Here is a 14,138-nt window from a genome sequence, read left to right as displayed (position 1 = left end):
CCAGGCTTCTGAGGTGTACACAGCGCCACTCTGCCCGCCCACCTTCTCTATTTTTAGCAGCTAGTTTGTTGTGGGTTTACAATTAGGGTAAAACAGTTCAGCAGGCTACTGGAATCCAAAAAGTAATGTTTGAAAGCAAAGGGCATAGCATCTAGTTTCAATACAGAATCCCTAAATCGCACGTCATTACTATGCACCTACAGTCCAGTTAGATCACGGGTACTCATAGTACGGCCCGGCAAGCCTTCCCTGGCGGCCCGCGGACCTTGCATACATGTACCCGTGTTTAACTTTTTTTTTTTTACAGAGTGTCAGCAAACACCCCTGAAGCAAACACCCCTGCGGCAGCGCGACTCAGACTGCTGCTCTGTGGGGACCGGACGATTTCTGTCGTAGTCAAAGTGGGGCTGCAGGGATCTAAGAGGTGACAAAGCCTCATTAACTTACGAATGGTCTTTTAAAGACCTGTGAAGTGCTCCGGTGAGGCTGTGTGTGCCCAGAAGCTATCTCAGCCCGGGCACACACAGGCAAGGTGGAGGGAGGGCGACAGGGAGGGAGGGAAAGGAAGGGAGAGAGACAGGGAGGGAGAGAGACGGAGGGAGGGTGAGTGAGGGAGGGTGAGTGAGGGAGGGAGAGTGAGGGAGGGAGAGTGAGGGAGGGAGAGTGAGGGAAGGAGAGTGAGGGAAGGAGAGTGAGGGAAGGAGAGTGAGGGAGAGGGAGAGTGAGGGCGAGGGAGAGTGAGGGCGAGGGAGAGTGAGGGAGAGTGAGGGCGAGGGAGAGTGAGGGCGAGGGAGAGTGAGGGCGAGGGAGAGTGAGGGCGAGTGAGGGAGAGTGAGGGCGAGTGAGGGCGAGGGAGAGTGAGGGCGAGGGAGAGTGAGGGCGAGGGAGAGTGAGGGCGAGGGAGAGTGAGGGAGAGTGAGGGCGAGGGAGAGTGAGGGCGAGGAGAGCGAGGGAGAGGGAAGGAGAGTGAGGGAGGGAGAGTGAGGGAAGTAGAGTGAGGGAGGGAGAGTGAGAGAGTGAGGGAAGGAGAGAGTGAGGGAAGGAGAGAGTGAGGGAGGGAGAGTGAGGGAAGGAGAGGGAGGGAGAGGGAAGGAGAGTGAGGGAGCCCGCCAAGAGTGAGGAACCCACCAAGAGTGAGGGAGCCCGCCAAGAGTGAGGGAGCTCACCAAGAGTGAGGGAGGGAGACAGAGGGAGGGAGGGAGACAGAGGGAGGGAGGGAGACAGAGTGAGGGAGAGAGAGGGAGACAGAGGGAAGGAGGGAAAGGGAAGGAGAGGGAGACAGAGGGAAGGAGGGAGAGGGAAGGAGAGAGGGAGACAGAGGGAAGAAGGGAGAGGGAAACAGAGTGAGGGAGAGGGAAACTGAGGGAGAGGGAAACTGAGGGAGAGGGAAACTGAGGGAGAGGGAAACAGAGTGAGGGAGAGGGAAACTGAGGGAGAGGGAAACAGAGTGAGGGAGAGGGAAACAGAGTGAGGGAGAGGGAAACAGAGTGAGGGAGAGGGAAACAGAGTGAGGGAGAGGGAAACAGAGTGAGGGAGAGGGAAACTGAGGGAGAGGGAAACAGAGTGAGGGAGAGGGAAACTGAGGGAGGGAGAGGGAAACTGAGGGAGGGAGAGGGAAACTGAAGGAGAGGAAAACCGAGTGAGGGAGAGGGAGACAGAGATGGAGAGGAGACAGAGATGGAGAGGGAGACAGAGAGAGTGAGACATTCAGAGTGAGTGAGACAGAGGAAGAGAGGGAGTGAGACAGTCAAAGTGAGTGAGAGGGAGGGAGGGAGTGAGACAGAGGGAGAGAGGGAGTGAGTGAGGGAGAGAGGGAGTGAGACAGTCAGAGTGAGTGAGACAGATGGAGACAGAAAGAGAGAGAGAGCGGGAGAGAGAGAGAGAGAGAGAGAGAGAGAGAGAGAGAGAGAGAAAGACCAAGAGAGCGAGAGATGTCTGTATGCCGGTGGACGAAGGCGTCAGCTGCAGGGACCTATGATCAACCTCATGGTCACAGTTTTTTTTTTCTTGCTCTAGCCCCGCCCCTTCCCCCACTGACCCCGCCCCCACCGGTGCGGCCCTCGGACATAAACCACACTATAAATTTGGCCCCCGAGAGAAAGTTTGTGAGTACCCATGTCTTAGACGGTGTGCATTTGTCTTCTTTACCTAACAAACCCTGGGCCATATTATCAAGAAAGGGTGATACATTATCGCTGCTTTTATAGGCAGGAAACTGCCGCTAAATCGGCGATAATGGGCTTGATAATATGGCCTTGTGAATTTCCATAGAAGCCCAGGTTAACACCAGAACCCGGGCTTCTATGGGAATTCATAAGGGCCTATTATCAAGTCCATTATCGCCACCTTAGTGGCAGTTTCCTGCAGATAAAAGCGGTGCTAAAGTATCGCCCTTTCTTGATAATATGGCCGCCAATGTGTTGGCCCTGAGAAAATGTATGGGGTTAAAGGCAGCGGAGAGTTGTATTTTTGCTCGGTGGTTGGGCAGGGAAACAGCGTTTCCTTGGTGGCCTGGGCTGGTGAGCCGCTGCGCGGGTCTAGTCATTCCATCAAGGCGGAGGGGAGGAGACGGGACATCTCAGAAGGTGTAGTCAGGGTTGGATTGGGATTACAAATCGGCCCGGGCACGCATAAAAAATCGGCCCTAATTTGCATAATGCCCTCTCTCAAATCACTGCTTTCAGCGTAATTTTACATAAAAGGGGGGGTGGGCGGTAAAAAAAATGCACGCATCAGTTTGCACTAGTGAAACACACCTTAAAACTAGTGAGGCCACTTCTGCTCAGGCCCCCTGCCCCGCTCTGTATGCCTACATTAATGGGAGGCTCAGCAAAAGAAAAGGGGTGACACCTCTACCTGTTGCTGCTATACGGGAGATAATGAGTGCCCTTCTCCCTCCAGAAAGGCCACTCAGACACCCACTGGGCCGCTGGCGGTATAGTCGAACAACAGAGACGCCACCCAAATCGGCCCCCAGGTTGCTCAAAAGCAGCCCACAGCAGGAACTCGGACCCCGGCCCCTCAGGCATTGCCCAAATGCCCCCGTTACCAATCCGACGCTGGGTGTAGTGTACATAGCTATAGATTAAAAGGCGCATGGGTGGAATGGTAAGGAAGGATGCACAGATGAAGAGTGAGGTGGGATGACTGATAGTGTGATTTATGGAACGGGGAAAAAGCTGGAAAATCTGGGAGGTTTAAGGATGGGGGGTTTTAGATTTACAAATTGCATTAGTGAAATGCGATATGTTATTTTTATTGGAGTTATGTTTCAATTCAGATCTGTCCTGATAAAGTGGACTTTTCTGCTTAGTACAGCTCTGTCGTTGGTTGCACCATTGCTCCCAAAGGGGGTTCAGACAAAATGCCCATCCAATCCTTGCCCTCTGCAGAGCACGTAAATTGGTGGTCACATATGTACCCATTGAAGTTACCAATTTATATGAAAGTATGTGACGCCGCCGCTATGCATAGCAGAGAAAAATATTCATAGTGGCAATGGAAAAGAAAATGCTGCGTTTATAGGTGAAGGTGTGTGCATGTTTATGTGTGTGTGTCTGTGAGCGTGCGTTGAACACAACTATCTCTCACATGGACTTTAGTAATGTTTAATTTACATTCTGATATTTTCAGGTTTGAAATATCATCAGTTTTAAGAACTTGCAACAAAATCAATGTTACTCATTTCTCAGTTACAGCTAAGTTATTGTTCTAGCATGTTTAGGCACAAGTACACTGCATACATACAGTAACAAACAAGCATTGGAATTGCCACAAGTTTTCGCTTTTGAATAAAAGTTCCTTTTATGTCATTGATGGGTTTAGCCACTCAAGTCAACATAAACTCTGTCATATAATTTTTCAGTTGTTCATCCGTGCACTGACTCACTCTTGCATTCACCATCCACCACGACCACTATACGACATACACAAAGTCCATCACATTTGGAAGACAAATTAAAAGAATTCAAGAAAAAATAAGAACGTATGCTGCAGTCTAAACACAGTGGGTTTTTGCGTGCAATTGTGAAACTAAAGAGAGCAGAGGGTGTCAGAGGTATTGTTCATTGTCTATTGTTGTTTTAAAGATCCAGCGTGGCTGTCACACTTTAAAACCAATATATTGGCCAGCTTGGAATGGTAAAACAAGAATACACTATAGACAACAGCATTCCGTAATGGGCTCCTGGTTTAGAGGAAGTGGCCATCTGGGATGCGGTGCACTGAAGACAAAATCAGTGTCATGCCAGTGACCCATTAGCACTGCCTGGAGAGCTGAAGTATCAGCTGAAGAACAATTAAAATAAAAAGAGGGGAAGCAATGAAATGAAAGAGGAACTTTAAAATTAGAAAATAAAAAACTAAAGGATTGACCACCAGCTCTGACACTGAACAACACTCTTTTTCAGGTGGATGTACACATGTGATCAGAAAATGATTCCCAGGGCAAGAGAGCCAATGACTGGTGTTGACTAAATTTTACCCCATGCAGTAGGCTGTCATGGATTGAAGCAGAGTGCAAATGACACTAGGACAGATCAATGGTGAAAGAGAGCTGACTCAAAATCCCTCTTTGAATCAATATGTTTATATATGTATGTATAGGTATGCATGTAATATTATTTTTTTATCACAAGATTATGCCCAGTGGTACTCAGTGGTGTATGGGCCTAGTCTTTCTGTGGGATGTCTTGAATTTAAACATCATTGAGGGCATGGATGGCATTGGATTGTGGTGATTTTTGTGTGTTTTTCGACTTTTTGGGGTGTTGTTGGGGCCTCGCCATGTGGGTGGGGGCTATTTTGACTGGGCCTGATACAGGCAGGGCATTGCCATGTGGTTGGGGTCAAGGGGCCATTTTGAAGCCAGGCAGTATGCTCAGGCCTGCACCCAGTTTGCTGTGCTTTCAACCATTATGCCCAGGGGTACTCAGTGGTGCATAGGCCTAGTCTTTCTGTGGGGTGTCTTGAATTTAAACATCATTGAGGGCATGGATGGCATTGGATTGTGTTGATTTTTGTGTGTTTTTTGACTTTTTGGGGTGTTGTTGGGGCCTGGCCATGTGGATGGGGGCCATTTTGACTGGGCCTGGGACAGGCAGGGCCTGGCCATGTGGTAGGGGTCAAGGGGCCATTTTGAAGCCAGGCAGTGTGCTCAGGCCAGCACCCAGTCTGCCTTGCTTTAAACCATTATGCGCAGGGGTTCTCAGTGGTGCATGGGCCTAGTCTTTCTGTGGGGTGTCTTGAATTTAAACATCATTGAGGGCATGGATGGCATTGGATTGTGGTGATTTTTGTGTGTTTTTCGACTTTTTGGGGTGTTGTTGGGGCCTGGCCATGTGGGTGGGGGCCATTTTGACTGGGCCTGGGACAGAAAGGGCCTTGGCACGTGGTGGGGGTCAAGGAGCCATTTTGAAGCCAGGCAGTGTGCTCAGGCCTGCACCCAGCTTGCCTTGCTTTTAACCACTATGCCTATGGGTATTCAGTGGTGCATGGTCCTAGTCTTTCTGTGGGGTGTCTTGAATTTAAACATCATTGAGGGCATTGATGGCATTGGATTGTGGTGATTTTTGTGTGTTTTTCGACTTTTTGGGGTTTTGGTGGAGCCTGGGCATGTGGGTGGGGGCCATTTTGACTGGGCCTGGGACAGGCAGGGCCTGGCCATGTGGTGGGGGTCAAGGGGCCATTTTGAAGCCAGGCAGTGTGCTCAGGCCTGCACCCAGTTTGCCTTGCTTTCAACCATTATGCCCAGGGGTCCTCAGTGGTGCATGGGCCTAGTCTTTCTGTGGGGTGTCTTGAATTTAAACATCATTGAGGGCATGGATGGCATTGGATTGTGGTGATTTTGTGTGTGTTTTTGACTTTTTGGGGTGTTGTTGGGGCCTGGCCATGTGGGTGGGGGCCATTTTGACTGGGCCTGGGACAGGCAGGGCCTGGCCATGTGGTGGGGGTCAAGGGGCCATTTTGAAGCCAGGCAGTGTGCTCAGGCCTGCACCCAGTTTGCCTTGCTTTCAACCATTATGCCCAGGGATACTCAGTGGTACATGGGCCTAGTCTTTCTGTGGGGTGTCTTGAATTTAAACATCCTTGAGGACATGGATGGCATTGGATTGTGGTGATTTTTGTGTGTTTTTCGACTTTTTGGGGTGTTGTTGGGGCCTCGCCATGTGGGTGGGGGCTATTTTGACTGGGCCTGATACAGGCAGGGCCTTGCCATGTGGTTGGGGTCAAGGGGCCATTTTGAAGCCAGGCAGTATGCTCAGGCCTGCACCCAGTTTGCTGTGCTTTCAACCATTATGCCAAGGGGTACTCAGTGGTGCATAGGCCTAGTCTTTCTGTGGGGTGTCTTGAATTTAAACATCATTGAGGGCATGGATGGCATTGGATTGTGTTGATTTTTGTGTGTTTTTCGACTTTTTGGGGTGTTGTTGGGGCCTGGCCATGTGGATGGGGGCCATTTTGACTGGGCCTGGGACAGGCAGGGCCTGGCCATGTGGTAGGGGTCAAGGGGCCATTTTGAAGCCAGGCAGTGTGCTCAGGCCAGCAACCAGTCTGCCTTGCTTTAAACCATTATGCGCAGGGGTTCTCAGTGGTGCATGGGCCTAGTCTTTCTGTGGGTTATCTTGAATTTAAACATCATTGAGGGCATGGATGGCATTGGATTGTGGTGATTTTTGTGTGTTTTTCGACTTTTTGGGGTGTTGTTGGGGCCTGGCCATGTGGGTGGGGGACATTTTGACTGGGCCTGGGACAGGCAGGGCCTGGCCATGTGGTGGGGGTCAAGGGGCCATTTTGAAGCCAGGCAGTGTGCTCAGGCCTGCACCCAGTTTGCCTTGCTTTCAACCATTATGCCCAGGGGTCCTCAGTGGTGCATGGGCCTAGTCTTTCTGTGGGGTGTCTTGAATTTAAACATCATTGAGGGCATGGATGGCATTGGATTGTGGTGATTTTTGTGTGTTTTTGACTTTTTGGGATGTTGTTGGGGCCTGGCCATGTGGGTGGGGGCCATTTTGACTGGGCCTGGGACAGGCAGGGCCTGGCCATGTGGTGGGGCTCAAGGGGCCATTTTGAAGCCAAGCAGTGTGCTCAGGCCTGCACCCAGTTTGCCTTGCTTTCAACCATTATGCCCAGGGGTACTCCGTGGTGCAAGGGCCTAGTCTTTCTGTGGGGTGTCTTGAATTTAAACATCATTGAGGGCATGGATGGCATTGGATTGTGGTGATTTTTTAGTGTTTTGTTCGACTTTTTGGGGTGTTGTTGGGGCCTGGACATGTGGTGGGGGTCTTTTTGAGGCCTGGGACAGGCAGGGCCTTGCCATGTGGTGGGAGTCAAGGGGCCATTTTGAAGCCAGGCAGTGTGCTCAGGCCTGCACCCAGTTTGCCTTGCTTTCAACCATTATGCCCAGGGGTACTCAGTGGTACATGGGCCTAGTCTTTCTGTGGGGTGTCTTGAATTGAAACATCATTGAAGGCAATGATGGTATTGGATTGTGGTGATTTTTGTGTGTTTTGCGACTTTTTGGGGTGTTGTTGGGGCCTGGCCATGTGGGTGGGGGCCATTTTGACTGGGCTTGGGACAGGCAGGGCCTGGCTAGGTGGTGGGGGTCAAGGGGCCATTTTGAAGCCAGGCAGTGTGCTCAGGCCTGCACCCAGTTTGCCTTGCTTTCAGCCATTATGCCCAGGGGTACTCAGTGGTGCATGGGCCTAGTCTTTCTGTGGGGTGTCTTGAATTTAAACATCATTGAGGGCATGGATGGCATTGGATTGTGGTGATTTTTGTGTGTTGTTTTTACTTTTTGGGGTGTTGTTGGGGCCTGGCCATGTGGGTGGGGGCCATTATGACTGGGCCTGGGACAGGCAGGGCCTGGCCATGTGGTGGGGGTCAAGGGGCCATTTTGAAGCCAGGCAGTGTGCTCAGGCCTGCACCCAGTTTGCCTTGCTTTCAACCATTATGCTCACGGGTACTCAGTGGTACATGGGCCTAGTCTTTCTGTGGGGTGTCTTGAATTTAAACATCATTGAGGGCATGGATGGCATTGGATTGTGGGGATTTTTGTGTGTTTTTCGACTTTTTGGGGTGTTGTTGGGGCCTGGCCATGTGGGTGGGGGCCATTTTGACTGGGCCTGGCCATGTGGTGGGGTCAAGGGGCCATTTTGAAGCCAGGCAGCGTGCTCAGGTCTGCACCCAGTTTGCCTTGCTTTCAACCATTATGCCCAGGGGTACTCAGTGGTGCATGGGTCTAGACTTTCTGTGGGGTGTCCTGAATTTAAACATCATTTAGGGCATGGATGGCATTGAATTGTGGTGAATTTTGAGTGTATTTTGACTTTTTGGGGTGTAGTTGGGGCCTGGACATGTGGGTGGGGGCCATTTTGAGGCCAGGGACAGGCAGGGCCTTGCCATGTGGTGGGGGTCAAGGGGCCATTTAGAAGCCATTGAGTGTGCTCAGGCGTGCACCCCATTTCCCTTGCTTTCAACCATTATGCCCAGGGGTACTCAGTGGTGCATGGGCCTAGTCTTTCTGTGGGGTGCCTTGAATTTAAACATCATTGAGGGCATGGATGGCATTGGATTGTGGTGATTTGTGAGTGTTTTTCAACTTTTTGGGGCGTTGTTGGGGCCTGGCCATGTGGGTGGGGGCCATATTGAGGCCTGCGACAGGCAGGGCCTGGCCATGTGGTGGGGGTCAAGGGGCCATTTTAAAGCCAGGCAGTGTGCTCAGGCCTGCACCCAGTTTGCCTTGCTTTCAACCATTATGCCCAGAGGTACTCAGTGGTGCATGGGCCTAGTCTTTCTTTGGGGTTTCTTGAATTTAAACATCATTGAGGGTAAGGATGGCATTGGATTGTGGTGATTTTTGTGTTTTTCGACTTTTTGGGGTGTATAATTGATGTTCCTCTGGCTTCCATTGCTTTTAGGTGCACAAGAGAACCACCAGTGCCAGGAAGAAGTCCTGCTGCGGTGTGTGCAGCACAATGTCACGTGACGTCACGTGTGGCCACAAACAAGACAACTCTGCAACTTGTGCAACTGCGGCCTGCTGTTCTGACATCTGAAGAAAATGGCCCCAAAGAAAGGTGGCGGTAGCGCCACAGCAAAAAAGGTTGCCAGTGCCACTGCCAGTAAGAAGGAGCAGAAGAAGCAAGTGGCACCACCTACCAAGGAGACTGGTGTGCCCACCTACACCATTTTGGGGAAAAAAAACTAAGCCTGCAGCAGCAGCGGTGTCCGCCGGGGACCAAGCTGGAAGCAGCACCTCCGCTTCATTGGGCTCAGTGCCAACACGCCAAATTAGGTCCAAGAACATGAGTGCTGCTGCGGCAGCCACTTTGGTTGTTCAATCACCATCGACCAGTGATCTTGGCTCATCACAAGAAAGTACCATCCAATCAACGCCAGGTGTAACTCAGCTGACGAGTGTTCAACAACCACAGGTGCAACGACAACCACAGGTGCAACTAGTACAAGCGCAAGTACATGGGCAAGGAGAGGCGCAAGGAGAGGCGCTAGGAGAGGCGCAAGTAGAGCCGCAAGGAGAGGCGCAAGTAAAGGGGCAAGGAGAGGCACATGGACAGGTGCATGAAAAGGTTGAACTAGAGGTTCATGGAGCGGCACAATTGCCTACAACGCTTGTTCCTCCAGAAGTAGGGGCACATCAGGAAATTGATATTCAAGCGTTATCATCCGAGGAAGCCACTCCTCCTGAGGATGATCCTTTGTCTTCCAGATCCCCAGCAAGAAAAAGGTCAAGGTGGGCTACTACTACTACAAGTTCTTCTTAAAGCCCCATTCATTCTGATGACCTTGATCCTGATTGGAACCCTGAAATACAATCTGAGAGTGAGGCACGCCATGAGCCGACAAAGGTAGCTAAGCCTAAAAGGAAGGTTCCCGCAAGGCTTCGACTTATGTGTGATGACGACGAACAAGAAGTGGTGTCTTCTGCTGCTGATGAACAGTCTGACGACGACCCAGTCATCACAGTCGCCACTCCAGCCCCAGTGGGCATGCAGCAGACAAACATTTTTACCCTATCCCGAATGGCTGCTGAGCGGGATATGGGCGGCGTGGCACTGGTACCACCACCAACGCAGTTAACTACAACACCAACACGACCTACAGCTCCCATCTTTTTTAGTCAGAAGGGCCAGCATGGACCTCCAACTAGCTCGACCTCAAGTAGTGGTGCTGTAAGTGAACAACAGAAACAAATTCAGCCACGCCTATCCTCCACTTCATCTGGCATTGAAAGTCAAAGTAGCACCTCCACCACCAGCAGACATCACCAGTCCCCAGTTTGGGACTTCTTTACTGTTAGCGCAAAGGCGGAAAACATGGTGGTTTGTTCGATTTGTAAAGTATCCGTTAGTCAGGGTAAGCTTGGTACCAACTATGGTACCGGAGGCCAGAGAGATCATCTCAAACAACACCACCCTATCCAGTGGTATACGCACCTAAGTAAGATCGAGGGAGCCCAACAAAGTAGAACTGATCCAAATGTATCCATTCACATTGCATCTGATGCTGACGAGGTGCTGATTGTGCAGGGCGGAAGTCAAGAATCGAGCAACATTTTTTCTCGTACACCCAGTACCCCTGGCAGCAGCACTGCAGTGGTAGCGCCCACACCCTCTACCCCTGCAACATGTATGAGGCACACTAAGAGTCTGGGACAGACACTAATACAAAAAGTCCATCAATGAGCCTAACTGGTTTGAAGTCTTCATCATCATCATCATCATCACGTAAAACTGACCAGCCAACCATTAAAAGCATGTTTTGGTCGGTGGCGCCATTTGAATGCAACCACCCAACGGTACGTCTGTATAACCAAAGCTGGCTAAAATACTAGCGCTGGACCTTCTCCCATATTCTTTCCTGGAGGGGGTGGGGTTTCTAGAATTAGTGGCAACAGTCTGCCCTAAATGGAAGGTTCCTAGCTGGTCCTATTTTGCCAGAGTTGCGGTTCCAGCACTACATCAAGATGTGCTGGAGGTGATTGGGGCAGCTTTGCAGAAGAGTGCTGTTCACACTATCCACTTGACTACAGACATGTGGACCAATTGCCAAGCCCTTGATTACATGTGCATCACTGCACACTGGGTCTCTTTTGCAGGGGTTAGAGACAAGTCAAGTGCAGTTGTTGACCTGGACACACTTTTTCAAGCTACTCGGAAACATGCAACATTAGCCATGTTTGCCATGGAGAAATATGATACTGCAAAAAACATTTTGGAGGAGTTTAACAGTAAGGTCTCTGAATGGCTGCAACCAAGAAATCGCATAGTTATGTTTCCACGGATAATTATCAGTAATATAGTTAAGGCCATGCAGCAAGGTGACTATTTCCGAGTGCTGTGTTTGGCGCACAGTATTAACATTGTGGTGCAAGATTTCTTGAAAAATGAAAACACAGTCAGGAAGTTACTGACCACCTGCCGAAGAATCTGCACACATTTCAGCCATTCTTGTAAGGCCCGGAAGGAGCCGTGGAGCAATCAACATGAACGTAAAGTGCCAGTCAAAGGACTCATCCTGGAGGTGGCAACACGTTGGAACTCAACCTTTTACATGCTTGAGCGTCTGTCCGAGCAGTACATGGTAATCAATGAGTTTGTCTTTCGCCTAGGTTCTACTATGAAAGACATGAGGCTAGAGTTGGAGGAATGGAAGCTAGTTAAAAGCCTGACAGACATGCTTCGTCCTTTTGAGGGCTTCACGCGTAAAGTCAGCAGGGAGGACTGTTCTTTGGGCAAAGCTATCCCATTGTTGGTCATGCTAGAGCACCAACTGAAGGCAGTGTCTTCAACGTTGAGAGATGCTGGTGAAAAAAAGCAAGACGCATATCAGTTGGCGGAGAGCTTATTAAGCCGCCTAGTTGCCAATGAAAGGCTTAAAAACATACATACAGAACAACATTACATTTGTGCCACTATTCTGGATCCACGGTACAAAAAGGCAGTGGCCAGCAAAGCATTCAATCCTTTTGATGAAGCAGATGTTTCAAAGTACAAACATTGGCTAGCTGTGTCAGCCACTCGGTTCGAAAAAGTTCGGCAGAAAATTCTAGGAGCTTGCAGAAGTCCAACTGAATCAGCAGCCATCCGGCGTCAAGTTCCACTTTTTAATCTGTGGGCGAAGGGAGTCCCTTTCCCTCACATCCGTTAACGACACCAGCAGCAACCGTATCACCATCCTCACCTGCACCAGGCCCAGCCATAATATTGTCGGAAGCGGATTGGCTAACTCATCAAGGGTTTGCTCGTTTCAGTGCTGCAAAGGCCACAGATGGTACGCAAAGTGGAGCAACCATGGAGAACCTTGAGTCAATGGTGCAGGCCTATCTGGATGACCCAACAGATGTCTTTGTTAATAAGAACCCATTGCTGTATTGGTACAGGAAAATGGCTCTATGGCCACTGATCACCAACCTGGCTGTAAATTATTTGTCTTGCCCACTCGCAAGCGTGTCTTCTGAACATGTTTTCAGTGCTGCTGGTGCCATTGTAACTTCAAAAAGGACCTGCCTCTCGGCCAAAAATGTGGAGAGGTTAACACTGATCAAGATGAATCAGCACTTCATACCACCAGATTACAAAGTACGTGAATGCACGCAGGAAGAAGAGGACACCGACTTAGGTGATGGAAGTTCTTCTCTGTTACCTCACCTTCTCCCGTCTCAATTCATGGAGTTTGAGGACGAGCTCTACTTCCCTGACACCGAGCCCGGAAAATGACTTCCTTTTTTTCATCCTTATTCACTTTTATTCCTAAGTGTCTTTCTTTGTTTTGCAACTTTTACCACAACAAAACTCTAATCACCAAATCACAACAAGTCCATCAGCAGCACTGTCTTCATCTTATATTCCTCATTGATTTGAGGGTGCCACAGTCTGTAATCCTGAGGTTCACAAGTTCACAACTCAATCATGCTCCTCTATACTCCTCCTCCAGACTCCCCCTATCCATTTCCTTCAAAGCAGATGGATGGATTAAGACGCATCCCCTCAAGTGGGACTGAAATTACTGACTGACTACATGCTTGTTGATTGCTGACAGACTTACTTCTGATATTGACAGGAGAGGCTGCCCTGTGGGCCCTCACTTTCCGAAGAAGATGCGGACAAAAAGTAGAACAGGTAATGAATAATTGAGAAGATGGCATGCAGTGGACAGCAATGGCTGTCTGGCTCTGATGAAACCAATTGCTGTTTGTTTTTTGTGCATGAAATGATGAATAATATGTCTTGTCTTAGTTATTATTTAATCTTTTACACAGTAATTGTAACTCATGTCAACTACTCTGTTTTTTTTACCTTGTTTAATTTAAATTGTACTTCAAAATCAGGGACCACTATGTTGCATTTCAAAATATGCAAAATGTCCTTGGAGCGGACTCACTTTCCAATATACCATGATGATTGATTAAATAATATATCTTTTTTCTTTACAGTCACTCACTGGGATGGATGGATCATCAGCGTCGGTTGGGTTTACGGAACAACTATGGCCAATTCGCGAGTGGCAAACAGGTAAACCAGTCTACAACAACTACTACAGCAGAACTACATGTCTGTCTATTCATGGTATGTAGTGGTCCAGGGCGAGGCAGTGTACTGTTGTTGTTATGCCAGGCAGAGTCCACTCCTGACAGCAGTTTATGTAAAATTGGGGCTATGTTGCTTGCTGCATAAAATTAGATATGCTTTGTCTGTCTGACAAAGAGGCTAGGTATGCTACATCAGCATGCTTCACTCAGTGGTGCCTGCCTTGACTGTCTGCATGGCACTGCCTCAAGCTTGGGACAAGCATCCGTTATGTTTGCAAAATTTGCTGTTTTTCAGTATTTCGCAAATCTCGCGAAATTACCGAAAAATTGCTAATTCTTGAGCGGAACTGATTTTTGGTCCATGCTTGCGGCAGGGCCATGCAGACGGTCAAGGCAGGCACCACTGAGTGAAGCATCCTCCTGATGTAGCATAACTAGTCTCTTTGACACAGACAGACAAAGCATATCTAGGGTTTAGGGTTCAGTGCGATTTACTAGGGTTTTTGGGTTTAAGTTGGTATGGTTCACACTGAGTCTAGGGCTCGAGGCTCGATGCAGGCTCGTTCATAATGATGTTGGCAAGGTTTTA

Source organism: Lissotriton vulgaris, unplaced genomic scaffold (genome assembly GCF_964263255.1).
Source record: "Lissotriton vulgaris unplaced genomic scaffold, aLisVul1.2 SCAFFOLD_921, whole genome shotgun sequence".
NCBI lineage: Eukaryota > Metazoa > Chordata > Amphibia > Caudata > Salamandridae > Lissotriton > Lissotriton vulgaris.
This window is presented reverse-complemented; position numbering follows the sequence as displayed.